The sequence below is a fragment of the Sus scrofa genome, chromosome 17 (genome assembly GCF_000003025.6).
Source record: "Sus scrofa isolate TJ Tabasco breed Duroc chromosome 17, Sscrofa11.1, whole genome shotgun sequence".
Classification (NCBI taxonomy): domain Eukaryota; kingdom Metazoa; phylum Chordata; class Mammalia; order Artiodactyla; family Suidae; genus Sus; species Sus scrofa.
Window position 1 is genome coordinate 48,561,025 of NC_010459.5, and position 18,075 is coordinate 48,579,099.

The following is an 18,075-nucleotide window of genomic DNA, read 5'->3' on the forward strand; positions in this document are numbered from 1 at the left end:
CAAAGATGGTCTGGAAAACTCTAAATGTCACAAACAAGAGAGAGGCACACACTGATCTGGGGAGGATAATTCTACTCTAAGGCATGAGAGAAAAGTCTGGGTTTTCAAAGGCAAAGACCAGAAACAAGAGAAAAACAGGACCTTCGGGGTCTCCAATGAACTTTCTCTCAGTGGATTCTGGAAGGTGCTTACAAAGTCGGCGGAGTTACAAAAGGCCCCAAGGAGGTTCATCAGTCACCAGCTCCTGCAGGGACTGGTCCAGGGAGCTGGATTCTGAGCCTGGCAGAAAGGAAGTGAAAGATGATCCCTTCCCATTAGTAAGGAATTCAGATCGAAGGCCAGAAGGTTTCCAGCTCCCCGCCTGCCCCCGTTCCTTTAAGGATAAGGATCAACACATGTTCTTTGGCTTTTGATTCAGAGGGAGAGGCTTGGGTAAGTTTGGCTTGTTTCCTACAGCAGGAAGTAGCACACCAGGAAGGCGATCAGAGGTGACACCCTCTTTCTAATCGAGAACACAATCTCCACAGAGGCTTCTTCCTCTGAAGTCCAGCCAAGTGAGACGTGACACAACCTCCCTTGGTTCAGACCCTGAAAGAGGGTGAGACTCTGAGGTATAAAGAGGGAGACGGGTCTGCAGATTCAGGTTCTGACATCGACTGCTGGAAACACTGAGCAGAACCATCACACCAACGGCAGCTGAGGTTTCTCCTTTCTGATGAAACTTGCCGGACACAAGACACACCCAAATATGTAGTTAAAAGCCACCCAGGGAGTTCCCGTTGTGGCTCAGGTTAAGGACCAGATGGTGTCTCTAAGAGGATGCGGCTTCAATCCCTGGCCTTGCTCAGTGGGTTAAGGATCCTGCCTTGCCGCAAACTGTAGCATGGGTCACAGATGTGGCTCAGACCAGTGTTCCTGTGGTTGTGGGGCAGGCCGGCAGCTGCAGCTCCGATTTGACCCCTAGCCTGGGAACTTCTACTTAAAGCCACAAGTGTGGTGAAGAAGGGTGTGGAACAGGGTCAGGCTTCTTTAACACCTACCCTGAGGATTGCCCAGGTCTGCTCTTCTGCTTAAAAACCTCCTGCAGTGTTCCTATCCTTCCAGAATGAGCCTAGACCCCTCAGGAGAGCACCCAGCTTCTTCCAGTCCCGAGGAGCCTCCAGATGACCCTTAGACATTACGCTCGCCTGTCACAGCAGACCACCTGCTTCCCCCAAACTCGCTCTCTTCTGGTTTCTGCCATCATTCCCTCCACTTTGTCCGGCTGACGAAGACCTACTCGTGCTTCAAGGCCCAGCTCCTTCAGTCACTCCCCTGTGTGGCCTTCCTAATTCTTACCTCAGGCAAAACGAACTGCGCCCTCATCCGCGCTCCTGTCCCAACCCCACTGACAGGTTTCTTTCTCTTGATGTTCAAAGTGTGGTCTGCACTCCAGCACCATCGACACTGTCTGGGCGCCTGCAGTAACGCAGCAACGCTCACTCCAGCCCAGACCCGCCGAATCAGAACCTGCCTTCTAACAAGATCCCCAGGTGCTTCACATGCACATTACAGTCTGAGAAGCAGAGTCTAGACCGGTGGTTCGCAGCTCTGGTGGTGCCTTGTCGATGCCCACTCCAGGGCGCCGCAAGCCTGTCTGGTGATTCTAACAAGTGGCCGGGGCTGGGAGCTGTTAGCTGAGGGCAGGGACCCAGCAAGTCTGCAGCTACTCCCGGGTCTCCTGCGCTGGCGGCACAGTGCCAGGCGCACCGGCCTGACTGCCTTTAAAAGAGAATAAAAACTCTTAATGACGGAGGACTAGCCATTGCCTAGAGCTCTGCAGGTCCCTGACCATAGTCATCGAGAGGGATGTAGAGGGCTCAGTGTTTCCAGACCGCTTGCCTCAGTTTTTGGAAATGAAACAGAAACTGAAGTAGTAAATACAGATGAATGAGAAGAAACTGTCTGCCTTCATGGGGCTGCCATGGTTGCAGCGGGGAGGGAGGGAGGGAGCGTGCTGAGCTGAGAGGCCCTGCGTTAGGACTGAAATCCCAGGCTGGTGACCCGACGCCTTCAATACCAACCACAACAACACAGCACTGTTCTTGCTGGAAAGTCAGGCCAAGCCTCTTGTTTTATAATAAGCGAAAGGAGGTCCAGGGAAGCTGGCCAGGCTACACCACCAGTCAGGCACAAAAGAAGGCGTAACCCCCCTCTTCTGGGTCAGCCCTCCCCCTGCAGCACAGGAAACCTGACTGCCCAGCTCTGCCCCCAGCACGAGCCTCTCTGACCTTAGGTCCTGATCTACATGAGGAGATTGGACTAGACGTTTGTGAAGCTCTTCCAACCTTGACCTTCTAGCGAGGCAGAGTAACAATGAGGTTAGGAGCTTGTGTTCTGCTGGGGGACAGGCCTGGATTTGGCTCCAGCTCTACGAATTTCCATTTCCTTATCTACAAAAGAGGGCTCGAATCAATATCACTCTATAAAGTTACTGTGAACACATGGGGTGGGATAATATACGTAAATCTTTTAACTTAATACCTGACACAGAGGAAGCAGCATTCCAACAGTGTGAACTTGAAGAAGTTGCAAAAACACTGTAGCCCTGTTTCCCCGGCATAAAAAAGCCCAATTTGCCAGGTTTTAGTATTCTGATGACAAAATGAGAGAATACCTGTGAAGGTAATTGGGGAAGAAAATCAACATACAATTATTATTATTATTACTTTTCTCCTAGAAGAAGCTTGGAGAGTTTCATAGTCAGTTCCAAAGCAGCGGCCGTACAATGCCTGGCACATAACAGGTGCTCAACAAATCTTTCCTAGTGACTCAGTTCAAACCAGTATGTCTGGATGCAACTAGAGATCATCATACTAAGTGAAGTAAATCAGAAATAGAAAGACAAAAAACATATGATATCACTTACATGTGGAATCTAAAATATAGCACAAATGAATCTATCTACAAAACAGAAACAGACCCCGAACAAGAAAAGACTTGCGGAGTTCCCGTCGTGGCGCAGTGGTCAATGAATCCGACTGGGAACCATGAGGTTGCGGGTTCGGTCCCTGCCCTTGCTCAGTGGGTTAATGATCTGGCGTTGCCATGAGCTGTGGTGTGGGGTGCAGACGCGGCTCAGGTCCCGTGTTGCTGTGGCTCTGGCGTAGGCCGGTGGCTACAGCTCTGATTCGACCCCTAGCCTGGGAACCTCCATATGCCTCGGGAGTGGCCCAAGAAATGGCAAAAAGACAAAAAAAAAAAAAAAAAAGACTTGCGGTTGCCAAAGGGGAGGCGGAAGGGAGAGGGATGGACTGGGACTTTGGGGGTAGCAGATGCAAACTAATTCAGTTAGAATGGGTACACAACATGGTCCTACTGTATAGCACAGGAAACCATATCCAACCTCCTGGAATAAACCATAATGGAAAGGAATATTTAAAAAAGGAAAAGAAAAAAAGAATGCATGTATGTGTATAACTAAGCCACTTTACTGTAGAAGAGACATTAGCACAACGTTGTAAATCAACTATGCTTTAACAAAAAAGAAAAAACAGTCTAATGGGTTTACAAACTCTGATGCTTAAGCAGCCAGACAGGTAAGTGAAAAAGCCAAGCAGCATCTATGTGGGAATTGCAGCAAGTTGCAAAGTGTCCCGTCCCCCCACCCACCCAGCACTTTGGAACACACCATGCAGCCTCTGCACACACTGCTTCCGGTTCTTCATTTTATCAGCCTGGTGCCCTGAACCTCATTTAACCTCATCACTTTGTGACCTGGTCTTGTCTTTCCAAGTACACAGTTAGCATTCAGAGGATGAGGGCCGGGAGTTACACTCCTCAGTCACCCTAAATGGCCTGGAACAGTGCTGGCCTCACTGTGGTGAGGATTTCACTCAACGAGCAATTGTTGCACAGAAAGGCCAGACTGTTAACTCAGGCCTTGTATGCCTAGCACCTTTGAGATGCTGCAGGCTGTGTATATTTTTCTACCCAGGACTAGAGTAGGGTTGGTACGGACTAGGCTGAGTTGGTGGGGACTGTGCTGAGCTATGGTGACTGCATCAAGAAACATTTGCCTTGCAGGTTTTTCCTTCCACTGCACCAAATACATATGTTCCTGAGCCCCTAGGCAGGTGGTACCAATGCATACAGACACACTGTCTCTGTATGGAACAAGACAGAATATTCAACATACTCGCAGGTGCCACTGTTTTCAAGAAGTTTAGCCCCATTTCTTGCACCACCAAAAGTTCCTGGCACCTCCTGGAGGCAGCAGAGGGTAACAGATGAATAGATGGGGGTCCTGGTCTTCAACTTGCCTCCTCCACTCACGAACTTTAGGAGGACCGCTGGCAGGCAGCGTAACGTTCAGAAGCTTCATGATGTACATCAGTAAAATGTAGACAACACTAATTACCTCAAAAGGCTTAAGGTGATTAAATGTCACCGGTATATAAAACTTCTAGCATTGCACACCCCCACATGTGGCTACTGAGCACTTGAAATATGGTTACCACAAGCTGAGATGGACTCTAAGAGTAAAACTCCTACCAGATTTCAAAGATTTAGTACACACACACAAATGTGGAATATCTCATTAGTATTTTTATATTGACTACATGTCAAAATAATATTATTTGGGAGTCTATTAGGTTAAGTAAAGTATATTACAAAAAGTAATTTCACCTGTTTTTTACTTTTTTAATGTGGCTACTAAAAAAAAAAAACCATTTTAAAATAACTAATTTTCTTTTCCTTTTTTTGTCTGCCCTAACACATATGGAGTTCCCAGGCTAGGGATGAGATCCTAGCCGCAGTTATGACCTGTGCTGCAGCAGCACGGGATCTTTAACCCACTGTGCCAGGCTGGGGATTGAACCCGTGTCCCAGCGTTCCAGGGACACCACCGATCCCATTGCACCACAGCAGGAACTCCTAATAATTTTTAAATTACACGTATTGATTGTATTTCTATTGGTCACCAATGGTCTAGCGCAGAGCCTAGCACGCTTTTTTTTTTTTTTTTTTTTTTTTTGCTTTTCAGGGCAGTATATGGAAGTTCCAGGCTAGGGGTCAAATTGGAGCTGTAACTGCTGGCCTATGCCACAACCACTGCAACGCAGGATCCGAGCTGAGTATACGAGCTGAGTATATGACCTACACCACAGCTCATGGCAACACTGGATCCTTAACCCACTGAACAAGGCCAGGGATCAAACCTGAATCCTCATGGATCCTAGCTGGACTCTTTATAACGGCTAAGCCACAAAGGGAACTCCCTGACACACTTTTTGTGTAGGACCTCAGGGACATGACTCACACGAACACCCTGTTCCTCCTGCCAAAGCCAAGTTTTCCATTCATTTATTTAAAACATATTTACAGTGCCTGGCCCTGTGCAAGATGCTGGAAATACAAGAAGCAAAAGCAGATACTACCTTTTTCCCTGTGAACCTTATTATCTGGTGGAAATAGACAAGCCTATTTTCAGCCATTCAAGGGTTGTGAAGGAGAAGTATACAGGGTGATGAAAGTGGGGAATTCATTTGGTGAGGGAGTCGGGCGCCAGGGATGCCTCCTGAGGAAGTGATACTTGAGTGGAGATTTGAAAGATAAAGAGGAATTTACTGGAGTAAGCCAGGCAGGGAAGATATGCCCCGGAGTAGGAAGACCAAGGGTGAAGACCCTGAGTAGGGCTGGGGCTTGGTATGTAGAAGGAACACGAAAAGGTGAGGAGAGTATTGAGCAAGAGGGGTTGGTAGACTGAGACCAGGGAGGAGAGGTCGGTGGGTTCCCCTCTCCAAGGCTTGGGAGAGGATCCGGGGCTGGCCCTGCAAGAGGTGGAAGAGGCGTAGTTGTAAGCAGCGGAGCGTCCGGATCCGAGCCCTCCGGCCAAGGGGCAAGGCCCTTGCGGATCGGCCAGAGGGCATGTGGGCAGATCTGGTTAAGACGCGGCATCGGTCCGGGTAAGAGGCGAAAGAGGGCTGAACTGACGAGCAAGCAGCGGAGATACAAGTAGACGGACTGGGGTCTACCGAGCCGGGCCGGATAGACCGGGCGGGGTGAAGAGCCTTGTCTATTGAAGGGGGTGGCGACATCGAGAGGATCTGGGCGTCTGGCGCCCGGGGCCACCCAGCCCCAAACACTCTCTGGGCGCCTATCAAGCCCCTTCCCATTCGGTCCCTCTCCCGTCTCCTCCCTCACCGTCTCGTCGCACTCCGCGTTCCACCCACCCACCCTCCTCCTCCCCTACCCCTCGACCCCTACCCGGTCCAGCCCCCGCCCCTCGAGGCCTGGCCTGCCCTCTTCCCCACCCGTAGACCCTTCCCTGTCGGGGACCCAGTGCCCCTCAGGTCCGGGGGACCTAGCTGGGCCGCGACCCCTCTGGGGCCTGTCGTACCGGCGCGGTGCAGCCCAGGCCCGCCCTCTCCAGCCCCTCGGTCCCCTGGGCAGAAGCAGGCCGCAGCTCTCCGCCCGCTTCCCGGCCCAGCCTCTCCTCCCTGCGTCCCTCAGGCCAGGCCCCGCTCCGAGGGCGGGAATGCCCGAGCCCCCGGCGCGCCCCTCACTCACCAGAACGCCAACCTAGGCCCAGCTCCCGCAACCGGGTCTCACCGCCGCCGCCGCTCCTCCAGCCTCCGCCCGCCCCACCTTCCCGGGACCCCGCCCCGCGCAGGCCGACCCGGGCTCCTATTGCTCCGCTTCGCCGTCACGCTGAACTCTCCTCCTTCAACTGGGTTGATTGCCTGTCACTCAAAGGAGGGCGGGCCCAGATGCTGAGGGGAAAAGCCGGCGATCCCCGCCCAGCTAGCGGAGGCCTCTTAAAGACATAGGCCTCCTCTGCCGCCCCAGGCTATGGGTTCTGGAGGAATGGGATTTCTCCTCAAATTCAAGAGGCATTACCAGCCCCCCACCCCACCCAAACTTTTCTTTTGGCACTGCCTGGGTTCCTTGTGATAAATCAGAGCTTTTGAGGGCTCAGCTGTCCTCTGGTGGCACTAAGCCCTGTGCCCGGCGGGCATGTAACGCACTCATCAGTGGGATAACTGTGGCTTGAAGAACTGAGTGGGAAGTGACAGTCATGTCAGAGGCTGTGAGCAGCCGCGGCTGCTCACCACCGAGTTGGAGCTAATTATACCGGCACCCAGGGCTGACCGTGGGCGCTGAGCAGAGGCAGAGGGGTACAGCTCAGCTGTACTGTTGGTAGGGACCCGTGGGAGGTGGTATTCGTCACTGCACCTGCAGATCGGAACAAGGCCAGGCACTGCGCCAGGGCCTCGCGCTCGCTCGTGCTATCTCCATTTACACTCACAGCAACTCTGATGTAGGTATTACGCTGATCCTCTGATGGCAGACTTAGTGATGGGCTGAGCAAGATGCCAGCCTGTGCCTGTTTGATTCTAAAGTTTATGCTTTAACCTTTTTTTGGTCTCACAGATCCTTACAACCACAATGGATGGTGGGTATTTTGTTGCCTCTTTTACCGACCCTCAGCTGGAGAGGCTAAATAAGGAAACTCTTACCCAGCAAAGAAACTAAATGACAGCTCCCATTTAGATGGTGCTTCTGTCAGGAAAGCATCAGAAAAGCAGTTTTACATATGTTGTTTCATTTGATCCTCAAAATATCTTCGAAGTGAAGATGATTCTTATTAGTCCTATTTTACTGGTGAATACAGTGATGCTCAGGGAGGGTGAGGTTTAGGAATAGATAACATTGCCACTGCCCTTGCAGAAGTCATCAGTTTATTTTCCATAAATGACCATTGGAAATACTTTTGGCCATACAACCTCTGTCAAAACTATTCAGCTGTGCTGTTATAGCCTGAAAGCAGCCACAGACTATATGTAAGCCAATGCGTGTGGCTGGATTCCAATGCAACTTTATTTACAAAAATAGGCAGTGGCCTGTGGCTATAATTTGTCCACTCTTAGTCTACAGGGCTGTGGATACAAAAGTGTTTAATAGACTTTTGCTTTGTGGGATTCTCACAGCAACCTTGTTATTATTCACACTTTGTTTTTCTTTGTACAGCCTCATCTGTGGCACATGGAAGCTCCTGGTCTAGGGGCTGAATCGGAGCTGCAGCTGCCACAGCCACAGCAACACTGGATTCCAGCCACATCTGCAACTTACACTGGATCCTCGACCCACTGAGTGAGACCTGGGATCTAAGCTGCATCCTCACAGAGACAATGTTGAGTTCTTAACCTGCTGAGCCACAGTAGGAACTTCTAGTCATACTTTAAAATTTTTATTTTATTGTAAAACAAGGAATTTTACTTTACTGTTCAAAAAAATGTCTTTCTTTTCTTGCCTGTGCCCATGGCATATGAAAATTCCAGGGCCAGGGATTGAACTGGTGGCACAGCAGCAACCTGAATCACTACAGTGATAACTCGGGATCTTTAACCCACTGCGCCACCAGGAGAACTCCCATACTTTTAAAAATTATTATTAAGGTATTATTGTTGCTGATGATCATCCTCATCCTTTTACAAAGGAGGAGTCAAAAGCTTGCAAAGCTTAGGCTTTTTACTCGAGGTCAATTCAGGAACTTGAACTCAGGTCCAGCTTTCCTCACTCCCAATTTCATCTTCTGTCTACAAAAGTGGATTATGGGAAGGCATGAGCATTCCACCTTGGTCTAGCAGATCTTTTTCTTGCCCCATTGCAAGATAACAGGCCAAGTTCATTTTACCTTTCCCAGGCTCCAGTGGTAACTCCTGTAGTTCCCCTTTTTGGGAACGTTCTCCCACTCCTTCCTGCCTTCCCAATTACTGCAGCCCAGGAACACCTCCCTCCCTAAGCCCCCAGGGTGCTTCTACCCAGCACTTTTATTACTGAGAATAGCATCTGCTTGGAAACAGGCTCCACGTGGGCAGTGACTTACTTCTGTGGAGTCTGCTAGCGGCCCTCCAAAGCCCTTTCTCCTGGCCTTCCACACTCACATGGCTGCCTGGCTTAAGCTTCTCTTCCCAGCCTCACTTAAAGCTAAGATTGGCTGGGTGAGTTCTTGCCAGTGGAAGGGACGTGTGAAACTGCAGGCAAGGCCTTTAGTCAGTGGGCCCGCCTCCTCCCTGCTCTTTCTCACCGGCTGTGTCCAGCTTTGACCTTGGATAATGATGATGATGTGTGGGGGATGATGGCACCATCACATACAAAGTAAATGATCATAAAGCTACCTGTTGACTCAAGGTACTTTTAGGCCCCTTCATACTCTTACATGAAAGAGAAGTAATCTTTGTTCTTTAAGCCACTGATTTTTCTAGGGGGTGTGGGGGGTGGGTGGGTATCTGTTTGTCAGAGCTAGCCCTGCACTGACACAACCCTGAGTGAAAGCTTCCTTAAATTTTGTGCCCTGGGTATCTCACTTGCCCCACCCTAGTCCTGGCCCTGCTCAGTACCCATTTATCCAAGGAGTGAATCATTCACTTTAGCTTTAAATACTTTGTCTCCCTCCTGCCCCTTGATTTGCCAGTGCAAGTTCTTTAATTGCAAGTCTTGGGAACCAACTCTGGCTAATTTTAGCAGAAAAGGAGCTTATTGGCAGGCTAGCGGCTAATTCACAGAGGGGCAGGAAGCTAGAGGACTAGGCTTAGAGAAGGATGGAGCCTAGAGATGCTTTGGGTGTTTAGGTAGCCAAAATGAATTAGTCCTATCTTCTTTTCCCTTTTTTTGATCAGCTCTTTCTTTGATCAGAGTCAAGATGCCTGGTGCAAAAGTCCAGTTGGCTGAGCCTGCATACCATGCCCTCCCCTAGCCAAGGAAGGCAGGAACCCTTACGGACAGCTCCACCAAGACTGCACACAAAGCAAGAATTTCAGATCCCTCCACCTCCAACTCCCAGCTGCTACCCCTGGGCAACAGAGGACAGGTGCCCTGTTTACAGGCTGGGATCAAGTCGAAGAAGTACATGAAGCTGAATGTCATCCTCATACAAAGCCAACACAGTGTCTGGCACATGGTAAAGCGTAATAGTTACCATCCCTGGGCCTTGTCATTATACGGAGCTCTTTGTTATTGTTGGGCTGCACCCCACAGGCCCCCAAGACTGAAGAAAGAGCCTGGAGACAGTAACAGAGACATCAATGGCTTATTGGACAGAGGATCTTACACGAAGGGTCCTGGAGCAACACCTTTCCAAATACAGCAAGCAGTGGGCAGGACATGGCACTCTGCTACCCAGGGGTGGGAGGACCATTTACAGGGGGAAATGACATCAGGTGGGCCCATCAGTTACCAGGAACTAGTTAATCCCCATAATTAAGAGGACTGGATAGTCCTGTGAGTGAAACAGGGCCTGGTAGAGCAAGGGATATACAGAGAGCAAGAGAACATCCATATTGAATGGCCTAACCATACGGTTACTTACCGGCTACATGTTCTTGTGCAACTTACTAAATCTCTCCGAGCCTCAGTCTCATCTGTACAATGGGGATAATAACAGGACCGACCTGAGATTGTTGTGAGAGTTCAATGAGATATAGTAAATGTCCAACACCTAGCATGGTGCCAGGCACATCATTCAATACATTGTATATAGTTTTAAAAATCATAGTAGGCCTTCAATAAGTCTTTATTGCCTTTGTTTTCAGTTCCTCTAAAATCGCATCTGAAACTGGAGCATATCGAAACACTCCTCTCAGTTCTCTAATTCTTTGACCTTCCACATCTGTCATCCCCTTGGTGGCCTCACGTCCCTCCTTAGCCGGCTCACCACCTTTCCCTGAACTTCATGATCATCTCTCCTTGGTGTGTGTCGTCCCCCGCCCCCCGGCCCCCATGCTCCCTTCTCTTTCCATCTGCTCACCTGGAGACTCCCAACTCTGCTTCAACCTAAATCGCTACCTGCCACCCCTGTGCCCAGTAATTGACTGGGACCAGAGAAAGATACAGACCCTTTGGGGCTCAAGCAGGTCCTCCCCAGCATGGGGAAATCCTTCACCACCCATTTCCCTGGCCAACTCACTCTCACTCACCCAGAGGCTACCCTGAATCTTCTCCTCTCCTCCGCCTCAACTCCTCACTCTTGGTTAATGATTTTATCATCTCTCTGACAAAGAAAGAAAAAGAAAGAGAGAGAGAGAAAGAGGAGTTCCTGTCATGGTGCAGAGGAAACGAATCCAGCTAGGAACCATGAGGTGGTGAGTTCGATCCCTGGCCTCGCTCAGTGGGTTGACAATCCGGAGTTGCTGTGTGTAAGTGGCAGATGTGGCTCGGATCTGGTGTGGCTGTGGCTGTAGCTCCGATTAGAGCCCTAGCCTGGGAACCTCCATATGCCGTGGGTGCAGCCTCAAAAAAAAAAGCAAAAAATTTTTTAAAAAAGAGAGAGAGGAAAGAAAGAAGAACGAGAAAAAGAAAGAAAGAAAGAAAGAAAGAAAGAAAGAAAGAAAGAAAGAAAGAAAGAAAGAAAGAAGGGAAAGAGGGAAAGAAAGAAAGAAAGAAGGGAAAGAGGGAAAGAAAGGACACAATCTCATCTTCTCATTTGCAAATCCACCCATCTACCTGCATGGGTGCCTGAGTGCTCTGCATCCCCTCCTGCTATAAACGCACCCTCTCTGATCCTTCATGAGGGTGATCCTGTGGGTGCAGGAGTATTTCATCTCTTCTCATCTACTCAGAATTTTGCTTCTGCTGTTATCCCCTCTCCCCTGCAAATCCATGTTTTGGTTATTCCCATCAGCATCCACCCATGCTGTGCTGTGGTCCAGAGTGCAGGGGCCCTAGGCAAAAGCTTCACCATCCATAAGACCTTAGCCGACCTGGCACTTGGCTCTTTCCACCTTCCCTTTAGCTCACTCCACTTGGGCCTTACAGGTCTGACTTCTCCTTCCTGGAACGCAGTGTCTTCCCTCCTCTGTGCTTTTGCACTTGCTGTTCCCGCTCTTGGAATGCTCTTCTCCCGATCATCACGTGGCCTACTTCTTCATCGTATTCAGACTGTGCTCTAACACCTCCTCAGGCGAGTCTTCCCTGACCACCCTATCTTCTCTAATCCAGCCCCTCCAACCCCACTCTGTGTCCGTATCCTGCTCCGATCGCCTTCTTAGCGCTTGCTGCCATGTTACTGTTTTGTTTTCTGACTTCCACATTAGCTGCAGGCTCTAACAGCAGGGATGCTGACTTGTTTCTGGCTGTATCGGGGATATGTTAGGTAGAGCATATCTGGCACATAGTACGTGGTCAGTATCATATTACTGCATCATCAAATAAGCAAATACAAAGAAATCACGGGCAACTAGAGCGTCTCTATGAACCTGACTCACACCATGTTTGAACTTTCGTAAATACTCATAAGTTAAGCATGTCCCTTTTCGCCAACGATTATTGTTGAGGAGTTCCCACTGTGGCTCAGCGGGTTAAGGACCTGACATTTTCTCTGTGAGGATGCACGTTTGATCCCTGGCCTCACTCAGTGGGTTAAGGGTCCGGTGTTGCCACAAGCTCCGGTGTAGGTTGCAGATGCAGTTTGGATCCAGCATTGCCGTGGCTGTGGCATAGTCCCCAGCTGCAGCTCTGATTCTATCCCTAGCCCAGAAATTTCCATATGCTGTAGGTGTGGCCACCCCCCCCCACAATTATTGTCGAAATACAATTCCTGCCACCATATCAGAAAATCTAAAACCTATGTTTATCTGCTAAAAGAAATAGCACCAGCATTTATTATAGATCTACTATGCACAAAGACTTCATATTGGGGATTTTTATATTCATGATCTCATTTAAACCTGCCAAGTTTCTATGGAGCACTAGCGTACCCACTTTAAGAAGAGGAAGACTGAGGAGAAAGGAAACTTGCCACACAGCCTGTCTGGCACTCAGGTCAGTCTGACTTCAAAGAACATGACCTTCTCTTCATACGAGCCACTGAAAACAATAGACCGGGGCATTTCACTCTTTATTTTCAAACGCTTATTAGGCCTGGATACATTTGAGATTTTGTGCCGAGGTCTTTACATGATTTATCTCGTTCAATCCTCACATTTCAAGGAGGTACTTACTCTTATTACCTTTATTACACAGATGAAGAAACCGAGGCACAGAGAGGTGGAGACATTTGCCCAGGGTTATTGGTGGGGTGGTGAAGCCAAAATTCAAATCCAGATCTGTCTAACTTCAAGGCCTGGGTGTTTTCTGCAACACTGCGCTGTCTCCCTTAAGACAATCCTCTGCCTCAGAAAAAGAAAGATGACTAAACAGGCGAATAAAGCATCATTAAGAAAATTCATGGTGACTTGGTTCTTTGAGTGGGAAGCAAAGGGCAGGAGGCAGACAGCCAGTCTGGCCTTAGCTCTTGCAGGTTGGGGGTTCACATAACTCACCATAACCTAATTTGTGAAGATCTTTCTTCCAGGAACTGGGGCTTATCTTGTACAGTGTGTGAGTGGAAGAGGGGCAGTGGGTAGGAGGTGGACCCCAGGGTGAGCAGTTACTTGTCAACCCCAGTAGGGACCTAGTCCTGCCGCTTGTGTGAGACCAGCGCCCTCTGCTGGCATAGGAAATCATTTTCCAAAATCTATAGCTGTGTGTGTGTGTGTGTGTGTGTGTGTGTGTATGTGTGTGTAAATCATTTTTTGAACATCTATAGCTCTGTGTGTGTCTGTTGGGGCAGAAGGGCATCAGGGGAACGTATTCAGTGAATGTCTAGCACACCCAGTAAATAAAAATAATAGCTACCTCTACCACTTACCAATATAACATTAGGGTAGGGACAGACACTGTTTTAAAGATTTTGCATTCATTTTATTTACTCCTTGGGACTTTTACACACTGCATCTAATTGAACCTTCACCCCAACCCTCTGAAGTCAGAATTATTATTATTATTATTACCCCCATTTTTCAGAAGAAGAGCCTGAAGCACAGAGAGGTGAAGACATTTGCTATGTGGCTATCAAGTCGAGGATCTGGGACTTGACAAATGGATTCTAACCTCAGCATCCTTTGTGCTCTGGAAACCACTAAATGGCCATTCCTCATGCCCAGAGCGCCCCCTGGTAAGTCCCCTGTAAACAGCTTCCCTGAGAGCCGATACACAGCAATGGCTCAGTCATTTCTTAGAGAATGGTAAGCATGCTAGGATTTGGTGGTGAGTCTGCTGCTTCTGGACTCTGGTGGGGGTGGGGAGGCTGTAGATCCCTCCCCGGGATGGTCTTAACAGCCCACTGCATCCTTGTGAACCGGAGATAAGCCCCAAGCCAGCGCTAAGCTAGGGCCCCCCTGGATCTGCTTCTCCAGCGGGAAGATCTTGGTTACAACAGAACCAGAGAATCCTCAGCAATAATGTGAAATATTTAGCAACCAGTGAGGCATGAATACGGACTGATCAGAACAGACAGCTCCTGGAGAAGATTCCTAGAGGATTGCTCTGCCCCTGCCCCCATCCCATATGGCCAGCACGCTTTAACCCTTTAGTTACCGGAATGTGGGGAGGTGAAGGGGTTATGGAAGGAGAGGCCAGGGCTGCTGGAGAAGTGGGGTTTGAGGCTTCTATTATTTACCAATGAATGTGGGAGAACGTCACCACTTTAATGACGGACATGGCCATGCAGGCTGAACACTGCCATCTTTACTGCGGGTCCTCGGGCACTTTGCTCGGCTTCTCTGAAACGCATGAACCTTATGTGTAAAATAGGGGTAACAGCAGCAACTGACCCATGGGGCTGCTGAGGGGGTTATATGAGGAAAAACCAAGCAAAAATCTTGCCTACAGCTCTGAGCGGGCATTCAGCCAATGGGGTGGTTGTTATCGGCCAAACGTGTGTGTGTGTGTGTGTGTGTGTGTGTGTGTGTGTGTGTGTGTGTCGCTGTTGGGTGTGGGGAGAGTGACCCAGGGCCCCTTTGTCTCCCCATCCCTCACCTTCATCCTTGGAACTGTAAGCCCAGCCCAGCCCTGGGTATGGGGTGGGTGTTCCTTTACTGGTCCATGCTCTCTTTGCCACTGTAGTCACTGCCATGACTGCTACTGAATTGGCCTGGTTTGTCTGGAGCAGGTGCCCATTTGTTGAGATGCCAAGATGGCCACAATAGAAGAAATGAAGATCCACTCTTGCCGAGGGCCTGGCCTTGAACATCTGGCCGGGGAGGAGACCACATGGAAGGGCTTCTGTTTATTGTAGGAAGACTCCCCTGTTTATCTCTTCCTTCCACAAATAGTTGAGCCTGGTGCACACCAGACACTGGTTACATAATGGTGAGCAAAACTGACATGTCCCTGCCCTCAGAGCATTCGCAGCCCTGCAGGGGAGAGAGCAGACAAACAAGCAAATTAACTAATTAGCTAACTAACTAAATAGAATGTGTTATTATAAACAGGGATGGATGTTCTGGGAGAATGACTGGCCTCACTGCTCCACATTTCAGCAACTAAAGCAGGAGGCTTGCACGGTCAGGGAAGTCCTCTCTGAGGAGGTGATGATTATACTGAGATTTGATGGATGAATAGGAGTTTTCCAGGTGAATGGTGAAGGGGAGAATGTTCCAGGCAGAAGAGACAGAGAGGAGAGACCTTGACTTGAACCGGGTTCTTAGATTATAAAATAAAGGGGAGAGGAGGGCAGAGAAAAGCCAGCGTATGCAGGTCCTGTCAGCTCCGTGGTCAAGAGTTTCAGTTCTGCTTGATGTGCAATGCGAATCCATGAGAGGGGTGGAGGCAGGGGCATGACAAGGTCTGATTTGAGTTTTGCAAAGAGATCTCTTGGGTGTTGTGATCAGACTGTGTTGAGAACGGCTGGTCGAATTCAAAGACGGAGGCAGGAGGACCAAAAGAGATGTGAATATTAAAAAGCCTGCACATTCCTAAGAAAAGACTGATTTTTCTATAGTCCTAGTAATAAATAACCACCAGAATTGGTCTAAAACCTAACAGAGCAACTCACCTCACTGACCCTACCTCTAGAACCAACCAAGCAGCGAAAGTATGTGCTTTGAAAACCAGCCAGTATGCGGCAGATTCACTGCAATGAACATGCATCTGAGGCTGGCATCGCTCCATTCCTGCTTTTGGAGTCAACTGGATCCCAAAGCAAGCTTCTCCCCAAACCTATAGGGGAGCCATTTGCTTTGCTCATAAGACTATGCTGACCAGCCCAGCGCTCCTGCACATAAAGAAGCTACAAACTCAGCTGGCTGCCGTACTGAGTGGTGGTCTTACCCTCCAGCAGACCTCTTTACCGTCACCTGGGCTAAGGATGATGATGCTTTGTCCCCTTGTCACTGCTGAGGATGTCCTGCTGGGGCTCCTGCTGCTGGTTCTCATGGTCGGTCCAGGCTTCAGTGGTTGACCCACCCTTTTTTGATGTTCAACCTCTTTCTTTGGAGATTTTTGTCTTCATTTCAGCGCATAGTCACATCTTGGCCTGTGCGGGGGGGGGGGGGTGCACCCCTCGAGGGGATGTGTGGGTCAGGATCTAGTCAGGAGTTAGAAACCACACCTGTTCTTTGAAAGACATAAATCAATAGAAAGAATTGTTAACTAGGTGAAAGTTGTTAAGTTGGTATCTAAAAAAGGATCAAAAGAACTCTTAAGTTCTCGGGGGAGGTAGTGACTTCAGGAAACATCTACCACCACTAAGGCTCAGGGAACAAAGGAGAGACATTGGTATTAAAAAACTTAGAAGTGGTTTCTGAAACCTCTGAGGAGGGGCCCCCCGGTCAGCTGTCTGAGCTCAGAGGAGGGGCTGTGAGGGTGGGACGCGTGGGTTTGAGGGTTGGTGTCCAGCCAGGGCTGGTTTCTGCAGGGGCATAAGAAGGCTTCTGCAAGTGTTGAAGAGAGAGCTAACTGGATTCAACTGGAGTTACAGGAGGCACAGCCACTGCCAAGGTGGATGAGTGATGCTGGGTGACGGTCACAGGAATTCCACACAGGAATTCCAAAAGAACAAGTCCTTTTTCTCTTCTAGGCTTGGAGCTCCTGCCAGCACCCTCCCTCCAGAACAGAGACTGGAAGGGGGCTGCTGGCAAAGCTGCAGTGCAATCCTCAGAATCCCAGCGCCAGCATCACAAAGCAGAGAGAGGACAGGTGGGTTTGGAGCTGAGATGAAAGCTTAATAACTGAGTAGATGACATTCTAGGTCTCCATTTCCAGCCCATGTTTTGGTGTGCCTTATTTACGTGGCAGAGAGCAGCCTTATTTCTAAGATTTGGGGACGTCACCTCAGGCTTCTCTCCAGTGGCTTCCTCTCTGGTGGTGGGCACAAATGCAAACATGATTAGCTGATCCCCAGCAAAGTGCGCCTCCAGTGAACGAAGGGACAGAGGAAGTGGTAGAATGTGGTGCGCGTCCAGCCCCGGTGGTTCTAATCCTTGGATGTGGCCACAGTGCCTTTGCACTGGCCTTGAAGGATGAGGGATGAGTGGCATCCCAAGAGATTTGACAAAAGAGGCTGTCACTCCACTTCAAGAAGAAGACTCTGAGGGTCAGAGCATTCCATCACGGAGTCAGAAGCAACTCCATCGGTCTGACTGCCGATCCCAGATGCCTAAACCACTGCCTTGTCACTAGAGCTTGTAATTTCTTCAGGTTTATCATCCTATCAAACGAGGATAATGACAACTGCCTTTCAGGGTGGTGGTGAGGGTTAAATAGCTTCATATATTAAATAAAAACATAAAGCCACTCTGGGAGAGAGATGCTGGGCAGATTCCCACTCCCACTCACCATCCTGCCAATGTGTCCCAGGAAAGTCATAAAGCAGTCTGTGTAGTGGATCTGGGGGTGAGAGAGGTGATGGTGTTCTCACTTGGCTGAAACCAAGCATGCAAAATCCTTGAATGTCATTGTCTCAGCGAATAGTAATAATAGGGATAATGATAATAATGGCAATATGCTCCCATTTAACGAGCACCTACTACGTACATGCCAGGTATTTTACATTTATTATCCTGCTTTGTCTATTCATCAAATGGGTATTTAGCTCACTACGTGCCAGGTATCATGTTATTTTAACGCTAATCATCACAATGAAACTGAGTGGTAGATATTATTATTCCCGCTTAAAAGATGATGAAACTGAGTTAAGAGAGCAAATAGATCCAAACTACATAAAAAGCATCATTACTATTTTGGTCGCATGAAAGAGCCTATTATATCACT

At 49.1% G+C, this 18,075-nt stretch overlaps 1 protein-coding gene across 10 annotated transcripts in view; it reads right to left on the minus strand.

Annotated features, from left to right (window-relative positions):
* ELMO2 (engulfment and cell motility 2) overlaps positions 1 to 6,641 on the minus strand; it is a 40,974-nt gene extending 34,333 nt beyond the window's left edge. For 3 of the 10 annotated variants that reach the window (XM_021078309.1, XM_021078307.1, XM_021078308.1), the window contains exon 1: positions 6,553 to 6,628. The gene's annotated coding sequence lies outside the window, so the exon portion shown is untranslated. Of the gene's footprint in view, positions 1 to 141; positions 278 to 2,270; positions 2,495 to 2,523; positions 2,657 to 6,552 lie in introns of those variants that run through there. The other 7 variants (XM_021078303.1, XM_021078304.1, XM_021078302.1 and 4 more) reach the window with 6 other exon arrangements.